Source organism: Phoca vitulina, unplaced genomic scaffold, assembly GCF_004348235.1.
Source record: "Phoca vitulina isolate PV1807 unplaced genomic scaffold, GSC_HSeal_1.0 scaffold24, whole genome shotgun sequence".
Classification (NCBI taxonomy): Eukaryota; Metazoa; Chordata; class Mammalia; order Carnivora; family Phocidae; genus Phoca; species Phoca vitulina.
In genome coordinates this window covers 24997820-25010012 of record NW_022589727.1, presented here as the reverse complement: position 1 = coordinate 25010012, position 12193 = coordinate 24997820, and positions in this window count along the sequence as shown.

Below are 12193 nucleotides of genomic sequence, written 5' to 3'. Positions count from 1 at the left end.
CAAAAACACTTTATGGTGTTTCTTATCTTTGTCCTCACTGTCTTTGATATTGTGCTTTTAATTTCCACACAGTAGAATTTACTTTAGTGTACAATTCTATGAATTTTGACAAAAGTGTAAGTAAGACAAACAGGATACAAAACTCTTCTGTTGTCCCCAAATACTCCTGTGATGCCTCTTTTCAGTCAACTCCTCCCCATATCTAAAACCCCTGGTAACCCCTGATGTGGAAAGTCTTTCCTATGAATTTGTCATATAAATAGAATCATACCATGTGCAAAGTTTGAATCTAGCTTCTTTCCCTTAGCATAATACCTCTGGGATTTATTGTGTTGTATCAATAGTTCTTTATTCTTCCTACTGAATAGCATTCCACTGTATGGGTGTACCACAGTTTGTTTACCCTTTCACCAGTTAAAAGGACATTGGATTATTTCTAGTTTTGGATGATTATAAATGAAGCCACTATAAACATTCACACATAGGCTGTTGTATGAACATAGGTTTTCATTTCATTTGGATAATCACCTAAGAGGAATTTTGCTCTGTGTATAGTAATTATATGTTTGAATAAATAAGAAACCACTGCACTCTTTTCTAAAGTGCTATAACATTTTGCATTCCTGCCAACCATGCATGAAAGTTCCAGTTGTTCCATATCCTCACCAGTATTTGGTACTGTACACTGTTTTTAATATTGGGCATTTTGATGGTATACCATTGATACCACTCATGACTAATGATATTGAACTTTCATTCATGGGCTAATTTACAATCTGTACATTTTTTAATTTGATAAATTTAACATGTTAATTTCACAGATTTAATGTGTAGTGTGTTGCATTGATATATTTATGTGTGTAATATTATTGCCATTAAAACAATACTTATATCATTATAGTATAATATTGTTGTATACATTCATTATACTGTGCATTAGATCTCTCTGGCTTATTTATTACTCATTACAAGTGTGTACCCTTAAACACCATTCATCTTATCCCCTCCCCATTCCCCTGGTAACCACCATTTTACTCTCTTTGTCTTTTTTACAGGTTTGACTTTTTTAGATTACACATATAAGTGATATTATACAGTACTTGTCTTTCTCTGACTTATCTCAGCATAATGTGCTCAAGGTACATCCATGTTATCACAGATGGCAGGATATCCACCTTCCTCATGGATGACTAATATTTCACTGTGTATATACATCATATCTTTTTTTTAACTTCTTTTGACTCTTTTTTAAGGTTTTTATTTAAATTCCAATTAGTTAACATACAGTGTTACATTAGTTTCAGGTGTACAATATAGTGATTCAATACTTCCATACATCACCTGGTGCTCATCACAAGTGCCCTCCTATTTAACCCATACCTTTCCTCCCCCTTCCCCTCACCTCTGGTAACCATCAGTTCTCTATAACTAAGAGTCTATTTCTTGATTTCTCTATCTCTTTTTTTCCCCTTTGCTCATTTGTTTTGCTTCTTAAATTTCACATATGAGTGCAATCAGATGGTATTTGTCTTTCTCTGACTGACTTATTTTGCTTAGCATTATACTCTCTAGCTCCATCCATATTGCTGCAAATGGCAAGATTTCATTCTTTTTAATGTCTGAATAATATTCCATTATATATTTTATATATATATCCTTCTTTATCCATTCATCATTCAATGGACATTTGGGCTGCTTCCATAATTTGGCTATTGTAAATAATGCTGCTATAAACATAAGGGTACATGTATCCATTTTAGTTAGTGCTATTGGATCCTTTGAGTAAATACCCAGTAGTGTGATTGCTGGGTCATAAGGTAGTTCTATTCTTAACTTTTTGAGGAAACCCCATACTGCTTTCCAGAGTGGCTGCACCAGTTTGCATTTCCACCAAAAGTGCAGGAGTGTTCCTTTTTCTCCACATCCTTGACAACATATGTTGTTTCTTGTGTTGTTGATTTTAGCCATTCTGATAGGTGTGAGGTGATATCTCATTGTAGTTTTGATTTGTGTTTCCCTCATGGTAAGTGATGATGAACATCTTTTCATGTGTCTGTTAGCCATCTGGATATATTCTTTGGAGAAATATCTGATCATGTCCTCTGCCCATTTTTTAATTGGATTATTTGTTTTGGGGTGTTGAGTTTTATAAGTTCTTTGTATATTTTGGATACATCATATTTTTTACCCATTCATCATTGATAAGCATTTGGGTTTTTTCTATATCTTGATTATAATGAATAATGCTGTGATAAACATGGGTGTGCATATATCTCCTTAAATTCTTGTTTTAATTTCCTTTGGGTATATATCCAAAAATGAAGTTGCAGGTTCATATGATAAATCTATTTTTAATTTTTTGAAGAACCTCTATATTGTTTTCCATAGTGGCTGGACTAATTTACATTCTCACCAACAGTGTGTAAGGGTCCCATTTTCATCACATCCTCACCAGTACTTGTCTTTTGTCTTCTTGATAATAGCCATTCTAACAGGTGTAAGGTAATATTTCATTGTGGTTTTTACTTGCATCTTTCTGATAATTAGTGATGTTCAACAACTTGTCATATGTCTGCTGGCCATTTTGATATCTGCTTTAGAAAAATGTCTACTTAGTTTTTCTGCCCACCATTTAATCAGATTGTTTATATATTTTGGATATTAACCTCTTATCCAATATATGATTTGCAAAAATTTTCTCCCATTATGTAGACTGCTATTTTATTTAATAAACTATTTATTTTGCTGTTTAGAATCTTTTGAGTTTGATGTAGTCTCATTTGCTGATTTTTGCTTTTGTTGTTTTATTTGTGCTTTTGGAGTCATGTCCAAAAATCATTGCCAAGACCAATGTCAATGAGCTTATTCTCTATGTTTTCTTCTAGGAGCTTTATGATAACAAGTCTATGTTTAAGTATTTTATCCATTTTGAGTTAATTTTTGTGATTGGTTTGAGATAGGAATCCAATTACACTGTTCTGCATATGTCTCTCCAGTTTTGCCAGCACCATTTGTTGAAGATAACATCCTTCCCCCATCAGGTGTTCTTGGCTCCCTGTGAAATATTAGTGGCCCATATGTGCCAGAATTTAATCCTAGGCTCTTTTCTGTTCCATTGGTCTATGTGTCTATTTTTGTAACAGTACCAAACTTTTTATTAATATGATTTGGGGTAGGGTTTGAAAGCAGGAAGTGTAATACTTTTGGCTTTGTTCTTTTTCTCAGGATTTCTTTGGCTATTTGGAATCTTTTGTGGTTCCACACAAATTTTAGAATTTTTTATATTTCTGTGAAGAATGATTTTGGTATTTTGATGTGGACTACATCGAATCAATAGATGGCTTTGGGTAGTATGTCCATTTTAACAATATTTATTCTTCTGATCCATGAACACAGATATCTTTCCATTTATTTGTGTCTTTGATATCTTTCAGCATAGTCTTGTAGTTTTCACTGTACATATCTTTTACTTTCTTGGTTAAATTTATTCCTAAGTATTTTATTGTTCTTGATGCTATTGTGATTGAGATAGCTTGCTTGCTTTTCGTTCTTTTCTTTTCTTTTCTTTCTTTCTTTCTTTTTTTTCTTTCTTTCCTTCCTTCCTTACTTCCTTCTTTTCTTTCTTCTTTCTTTCATGCTTCATTATTAGTGTAAAAGAATGCCTCTGATTTCTGTAAGTAGATTTTGTAATCTGCCATTTTACTGAAATCATTAATTAATTCCAGTAATTTTTGTATTGACTCTTTGGGTCCTTCTATATATAAGATCATAATAACCGTTTTACTTTTTCCTTCCTGATTTGGATGCCTTTTATTTCTTTGTTTGGCTAGTTGCTCTAGCTAGGATTTCCACTACTATATTGAATAGAGTGGTGAGACCAGACAACCTTATCTTATTCCCAATCTCAAAGGAAACTTTTTTGATTTTTCTCCATTGAGTATAATGTTAACTATGGGTTTGTCATATATGGCCTTTATTATGTTGAAGTATGTTGTTTCTATACTAAATCTGTTGTTTTTATCATAAAAAAGATGCTGTATCTTGTCAACTGCTTTTTCTGTGTCTAGCAAGATGATCAGGTAATTTTTATCTTTCATTTATTGATGTAATGACCTGTATTTATTGATTTGCATATGTTGAACCATCATAAATCTCACTTGGTCATGGTGCAAAATCCTTTTAATGTGTTCTTGAATACAATTTGCTAATATTTCATTGAGAATTTTTATATCTATATTCATCAGAGACATTGGTCTGTAGTTTTCTTGTGGTATTCTTATCTGGTTTTGGTATCAAGGTAATGCTGACTTCATAGAATAAGTTTGAAATAGGCGAAGCGTTCACCTCTCTCAATGAGCACTGAACACAATATATGGAATTGTTGAATCACTATATTGTATGCATGAAACTAATATAACACTGTATGTTAACTACACTGGAATTAAAATGAAAAAAGGGAAGAAGGGAAGAAGGGAAGGGGATGGGAGGGGACAGTGAAAGGGGAGGGGAAAGGAAGAAGAGTGAGTTTCCTCTTCCTCAATACTGTGGAAGAGGTTGAGGAAGATTGGTGTTAATTCTTCTTTAAATGTTTAGTAGAATTCACCAGTGAAGCTATCTAACCCTGAAGTTTTCTGTGATGAGAATTTTTTGACTAGTGTATCAATTTGTTAACTCATTATTGGTCTATTCAGATTTTCTGTTTCTTCCTGATTCAGTCTTGGTAGGTTTGTGTTTGTAGAAATGTATTTCTTTTTTCTAGGTTATGTAATTTGTTGGCATATAACTGTTCATAGTAGTCTCTTAAAATTTTCTGTATTTCTGTAGTATCTGTTGTAATACCTCCTTTCATTTCTAAATTTGAGTCTTCTCTTTTTCTTAGTCTAGATAAAAGTTTCTCAATTTTGTTTATCTTTTCAAAGAATAATCTTCTAGTTTTATTGATTCTTTCTATTATTTTTCTGGTCTCTATTTCATTTATTCCTACTTTGATTTTTTTTCTTTCTTTCTTCTAACTTTGGCCTTATTTTTTTCCTCTTTCTAGTTCCTTAAGGTGCAAATATAGGTTGTTTATTTGAGATCCATCTAACTTCTTAATATATGCTTTATTGCTACAAACTTTCCTCTGAGAACTGCTTTTGCAGCATCCCACAAAATTTGATATGTTGTATTTTCATTTTACTTGTTTTGAGATAATTTTTTATTTCCCTTTTGGTTTCTTTTTTGATCTATTGGTTGCTTCAAAGTGTGTTTTAAAATTTCCACATATTCCACATATGAAGATCTACTCTCTTTCTTCTTGTTGATATGTTATTTCTCACCATTGTAGTCAGAGAAAACAGTTGGTATGATTTAAATCTCAAATTTGCTATGATTAGTTTTAGGGCCATGATATGATCTATCTTGAAGAATGTTCCATGTGCACTTGAGTATAATGTGTATTCTGCTGCTATTGGATGGCATGTTCCATATGTGTCTGTTAAGTCCATTTCTTCTAAAGTGTGGCTTAATTTTAATGTTTCCTTGCTGATTTTCTGTGTAAACAATCTATCCATTGCTGATAGTGGGGTACTGAAGTTCCCTATTATTATAATATTGTTGTCTATTTCTTCCTTAAGATCTGTTAGTATTTGCTTGATATATTTTAGTGCCCAGATGTTGAGAGCATTTATATTTATGATTGTTATGTCTTCTTGATATATTGATCCTTTTATTATTATATCATGACCTGCTTTATTTCTTGTTATCATTTTTGGCTTAAGGGTCTATTTTAAGTATGGCTTACATCTGCTTTCTTTTGGTTACCATTTGCTTGGAGTATCATTTTCCACTCTCCATTTTGAGTGTATGTCCTTGCAGCCAAGATGAATCTTTTGAAGGCAGCATATAGTTGGATCTTGTTTTTTGTCCATACAGCCACTCTGTGCCTTTTGATTGGTGAATTCAATTTATTTAGATTTAGTGCAATTATTGATATATAAGGACTTACTATTGTTATTTTATCTTTTGTTTTCTAGTTGTTTTGTATCTCTGTTTTTTCTTTTTCTCTGTGTTTCTGTTTGCCTTTTTAGGCTGTGGTTTGCTATGATGATTTGCTCTGTTTCCTCTTTTTAATGTTTTGTCCTTTTGGTCTAGATTTTTGTTTTATGGTTACCATGAGGTTTGTATAAACATCTCTTAAATAGTCCTTTTTCTGCTGATAGCCATTTGCCTTCATTTGCCGATACAAGTTTTGTCATTTATCCCTCCCCTTTCATGTTTTTATTGTAACAATTATTACTTTTTATGCTATGAGTTTATTACTAAACTGTAGTAGCATTAGTTATATTAATGTTATTTTCTCCTTTATCCATTATGCTGTAATTGTTTAACAACTTATTCTAAAATAGGGTTAAAATTTTCTGATTCTATTTATAACCTTACTCAAAGTTTTGTGTACTTTGTCTTTTTGTTTCAAGTAGAAGAACTCCTCTCAACATTTTTCGTAAGACAGGTCTAGTGATGGTGAACTCCCTCGTTTTTGTTTGTCTGGGAAAGCCTTTTATCTCCTTCACATCTGAGGGAAAACATTGGAGGATAGAGTATTCTTGGCAGATAATTTTTTTTCAATACTTGAATGCATCATTCCACTGTCTCCTGGTCTGTAGAGTTTCTGCTGAGAAATTTGCTGATAGTCTAATGGGGGTTCTTTTATAGGACTTTCTTTTTTCCCCTGGCTGCCTTTAAGATTCTTTCTTTGTCATTGGCTTTTACAGCTTCATTATCATGTGTCTTGGAGAGGGTCTTTTTGCATTGAGATGGTAAGGTAATCTATTAGCTTTAAGGAATTACATGTCTTCATTAAGACAGCTTCATTATCATGTGTCTTGGGGAGGTTCTTTTTGCATTGAGATGGTAAAGTAATCTATTAGCTTTAAGGAATTATATGTCTAGTTATTTCCCCAGGTTTGAGAAATTCTCAGCAATTATTTCTTTAAATAACCTCTCTGCCCTTCTCCTCTTCTCCTTTTGGTATACTCATTATTCTTATGTTGGCTTTCCTAATAGAGTCTGACAGCTCTTGTAGGGTTTCTTCACTTTTTTTTTTTTTTTTTAAGTAGGCTCCATGCCCAGCAGGGAGCCCAGTGTAGGGCTTGAACTCATGACCAAGATCAAGACCTGAGCTGATATCGAGTCAGATGCTTAACCAACTGAGCCACCCAGGCGCCTAGGACTTTTTCACTTTTTATTTTTTTTACCACTTCTTTTTTATTATTATATTAGTCACCATACAGTACATCATTAATTTTTGATGTAGTGTTCAATGATGCATTATTTGCCTATAACACTCAGTGCTCATTACAACACGTGCCCTCCTTAATACCCATCACCCGGCTACCCCATTCCCCCACCCCTCCCATCTGAAACCTTCAGATTGTTTCTCAGAGTCCATAGTCTCTCATGTTTTATCTCTGCCTCTGACTCCCCCCCTTCAGTTTTCCCTTCCTTCCCCTAATGTCCTCTGTTCTATTCCATATGTTCCACATATGAGTGAAACCATATGATACTTGTCTTTCTCTGCTTGACTTATTTCACTTAGCATAATCCCCTCCAGTTCCATCCATGTCAATGCAAATGGTGGTTAAAAATAGAGCTACCCTGGGGTGCCTGGGTGGCTCAGTCGTTAAGCATCTGCCTTCAGCTCAGGTCATGATCCCAGGGTCCTGGGATCGAGCCCCGCATCGGGCTCCCTGCTCCACGGGAAGCCTGCTTCTCTCTCTCTCCCACTCCCCCTGCTTGTGTTCCCTCTCTGGCTGTGTCTCTCTCTGTCAAATAAATAAATAAAATCTTAAAAAAAAAAAAAATAGAGCTACCCTATGACCAGCAATTGTACTGCTGGGTATTTACCGCAAAGATATAGATGTAGTGAAAGAAAGGGCACATGCACCCCAATGTTTATAGCAGCAATGTCCACAATAACCAAACTGTGGAAGGATCTGAGATGTCCTTCAACAGATGAATGGATAAAGAAGATGTGCTTCTTCACTTTTTAAAAATATTAGTTCTCCTCTTCCATCTAAATCATTTCTAGATTCCTGTCCTCCTGGTCACTTACTCTCTCTTCCATCTGATCTGTTCCATTTCCAAGGCATTCTTCATCTCATTTATTGAGCTCTTCTGCTCCAGAATTTTTTTTTCAGAATTTCAAATACTCTGGTGAAATACTCCTTCTGTTTATTAATTTTATTCCTGAGTTCATTAAATTTCCTTTCTGAGTTTTCTTATAGTTTATTGAATTTCTTCATGTTAGCTCTTTTGACTTTTCTATAAGTTAGACTCCAATTTTTTGTGACTTTGAGTTTGGTTGCTGGGGAATTATTATTTTCTTCCCATGATACCATATTACGATTTTTCATGGTGTTTTATGAGATGTGACTCTGCAGGTGCTTTGAAGTAGTGAACACCTTTCTTATTTAGGTAAAGTTTTGTTTACTTTGACTTTAATAGTTCAACAGGTTGGAAATTAGAGGTCTTTCTTTTGTGTTCCAGCAAGTGGTGATATAGCACAGATTTTTACTGACTTTTAACTGAACTGCCCCATGGCTATATTTAGGTGATATAGCACAGATTTTTTACAGACTTTTAACTGAACTGCCCCATGGCTATATTTAGGAGTATACAATTTCTAAGGGGGGTCCCGGTGCAATCAGTGCTCCTAGGGTCACAGGTACCACCACCACTGCTGGGGTTGCTGGGATCACTAGGATCCTGGGTGCCCCACTGCTCCCAGAACCATGGAGAGTCACATGCACCACAATAGCTTCCCTGGTTCTGCCAGTCTTTCCCCCCAAATCTGCCAACTCCAGTGAGTCCAATCCATCCGCCCTCAGATAAATAGATGTATGAATCTCGGTGTCCTGGTATGCCATGTAGGGAAATCTTTATTGGGTTATAGATGTCCTAGTGGTTGTAAATTGAAGGAGAAAGAAAGGAAATGACTCACTTGACCAAGATGCCAGCATCACTCCTCTGTATATCTTCTTTAGTGAAGTGTCCTGTTCAAACATTTTACCCAGCTTGTAATCAGTTTGTTTCTTATTATTGTGTATAAGTGTTCTTCATGTATTCTAAACACAGTTTCTTTGTCAGATATGTGATGTGCAAAAAATTTCTCCAGGGCTGTGCATTGTGTTTTCCTTCACATGATAGTATCTTTTACAGAGCAAAAGTTTTAAATTTTGAAGAAGTCCAATTTAGAAAATTTTTGGGGTTGTGTTTTTGATGTCATAACTAAGAGTTTTTCACCTAATTCAAGATACCAAATATTTTATCTGGTATTTTCTTCTAGAAGTTTTACAGTTTTAAGTTTTATATTTGGTTCTATGATCCATTTTAAGTTTACTGTTCTATACACATACCTCATTTTATTGTGCTTCTCAGATACTGTTTTTGTTTTGTTTTGTTTTTCTGTATGTGTTTTTGTATGTTTTTTGTTTTGTTTTGTTTTCTTTACAAATTGAAGGTTCATGGCAACCCTGCATTGAGCAAGTCTATCAGTGCCATTTTTCCAATAGCATTTGCTCACTTTGTGCCCCTTTGTCACATTTTGGTAATTCTTGCAATATTTCCAGATTTTTCATTATTATTATATTTGTTATGGTGATCTGTGATCAGTTATCTTTGATGTTACTATTCTAATTGTTTTGGGGTGTCACAAACTGCACTCATATAAGACAGCAAGCTTAATTGATAAATGTTGTATGTGTTGTGACTCCTCCACTGACCAGCCATTTCCCCATGTCTTTTTCCTCTCCTTGGGCCTCCCTATTCCCTGATACATAATATTGAAATTAATCCAGCTAATAATCCTGCAATGGATTCTAAGTGTTCATATGAAAAGAAGAGTTGCACATCTCTTCCTTTAAATCAAAAGCTGGTAATGATTAAGCTTACTGGGGAGGGTATGTTGGAAGCTGAGATAGACTGAAAGCTGGCCTTTTGTGCCAAACAGCCAAGTTTTGAATACAGAGGGAAAGTTCTTGAAGGAAATTAAAAGTGCTATTCTAATGAACACATTAATAATAAGAAAGCAAAACAGACTCATTGCTGTATGGAGAAAGTTTTATTCATTTGGATAGAAGATCAAATAAGCCACAATATTCCTTTAAACCAAAGCCTAATCCAGAGCAAGGGCCTGACTCTCTTCAATTCTGTGAAGGCTGAGAGAGGTGGAGAAGATGTAGAAGGAAAGTTTGAGACCAGGAGAGATTTAAGGAAAGAAGCCATCTCCATTGCATCAAAGTGCAAGGAGAAGCAACAAGTTATCCAGAAGATATAGCTAAGATAATTAATGAAGGTGGCTACATTAAACAAGATTTTCCATGTAGATGAGACAGCCTTCTATTGGACAATGCTGTCTAGTCTTTTCATAGTTAGAGAGGAGAAGTCAATGCCTGGCTTCAAAGCTTCAAAGAACAGGCCAAAATCTTGTTAGAGGCTAATGTGGCTGGTGACTTTAGGTTGAAACCGATGATCATTTACCATTCTTAAAATCCTAGGGCCATTAAGAATTATGCTAAATCTATTCTGCCTGTGCTCTCTAAATGGAACAACAATGGGTGACAGCACATCTGTTTACAACATGGTTTACTGAATATCTTTAGCCCACTTTTGAGACCTGCATAGAAAAAAAGATTACTTTCAAAATATTACTGCTCTTTGACAATGCACCTGGCCACCCAAGAGCTCTGATGGAGATGTACAGTAAGATGAATGTTTTCATGCCTGCTAAAATAACACCCATTCTACAGCCCCTGGATTAAGGAGTCATTTAAACTGGCAGGTCTTATGATTTAAGAGACATTTTATAAGTCTATAGCTGCCATACACAGTGATTCCTCTGATGGATCTGGGCAAAGCCAATTGAAAACCTTCTGGGAAGGCATCATTCTAGATGCCACTAAGAATATTAAAACAAGGTCACCTCGGTGGTTCAGTTGGTTGAGCCTCCCCAGCTCTTCTTGGGGTCCTGGGATTGGGCCCCGCATCAGGCTCCCTGCTCAGCAGGGAGTCTGCTTGCCTTCCTCTCCCCTGCCCCTCCCCCCCACTTGTGCTCTCTCTCTCTCTCAAATAAATAAATCTTTAAAAAAAGAATATTCAAAACAAACAAAAAGAGGAAGAAAAGATGGCGGAGGAGTAGGGGACCCTATTTCAACTGGTCCCCGGAATTGAGCTGGATATCTGCCAGACCACTCTGAGCACCCATGAAATCAGCCTGAGATGTAAGAAGATCTGGATCTCTACAAACAGAATATCGCGGGCAGTTGGTTTCAAGGTACAAAGCGGGGAGCCGTGATTCCGTGGGCAGATATCAGAGGATAAACGGCAGCGGGAGGGAGCCTGGCCGTGGGGATCCTACACCGCCAGTGAGCGACAGCCTCCCGCACTGGGGATGGGGCACAGACTCGCAGAGAGACTGGTAGTGGTGGGGAAAGGACTTTAGGGCAGCCCCCGGGGTGGAAACCCGTGGTGGCAGGGCTGCACGTTGGAACTGGGAGTAGCTGGCAGTTTTAGAAGCACAAAGGGCAGAGATGTGCTCCGACCTGGAGGCAGAACTGGGAGCACTGCAGAGGGGCACACAACCCAGGATGCTGCAGTGTATAGCAGCATGGACAGAAATGGAGACAGTGTGGCCTGGAGAGCTCACTGAAGAACAGACTGTGATCTCTCTGCTCTGAGGCAGAGGGTTGGAAACGGTCTCTTCTGCTCTGACTCATGGAAGAGATGCGGAAAGCCACCAGAGAACAAAAGCCCCAAAAAACTGATTCCCACTGAGCCCATCCCCCGCCACAGGGGGGCAGGGCAACTCTGCCCAAACAGGGTTGCTTAAGTAACAGCACAGCAGACCCCCCCCCCCCCAGAAGACAGGCTGGGAAAACAAGAGGCCAGCAACCCTAAGGTTCCTAGAAAACAGGTGCATCTTGCTTGGGTTCTGGTCAATAATTTGGGCTCTATACATTCCCTCAACCACCCATCAACAGGATGACTAGGAGGAGGAACCCCAAAATTGAAAAGACTCAGAGATTATGACTTATGCCGCAGATTTACAAATGGGTGCAGATATAACCAAGATGTTGGAGATGGAATTCAGGCTAGCAATTGTGAAGACAATAACTAGAATACTAGAATGGAGAAATCAATTAATGGCAACATAGAG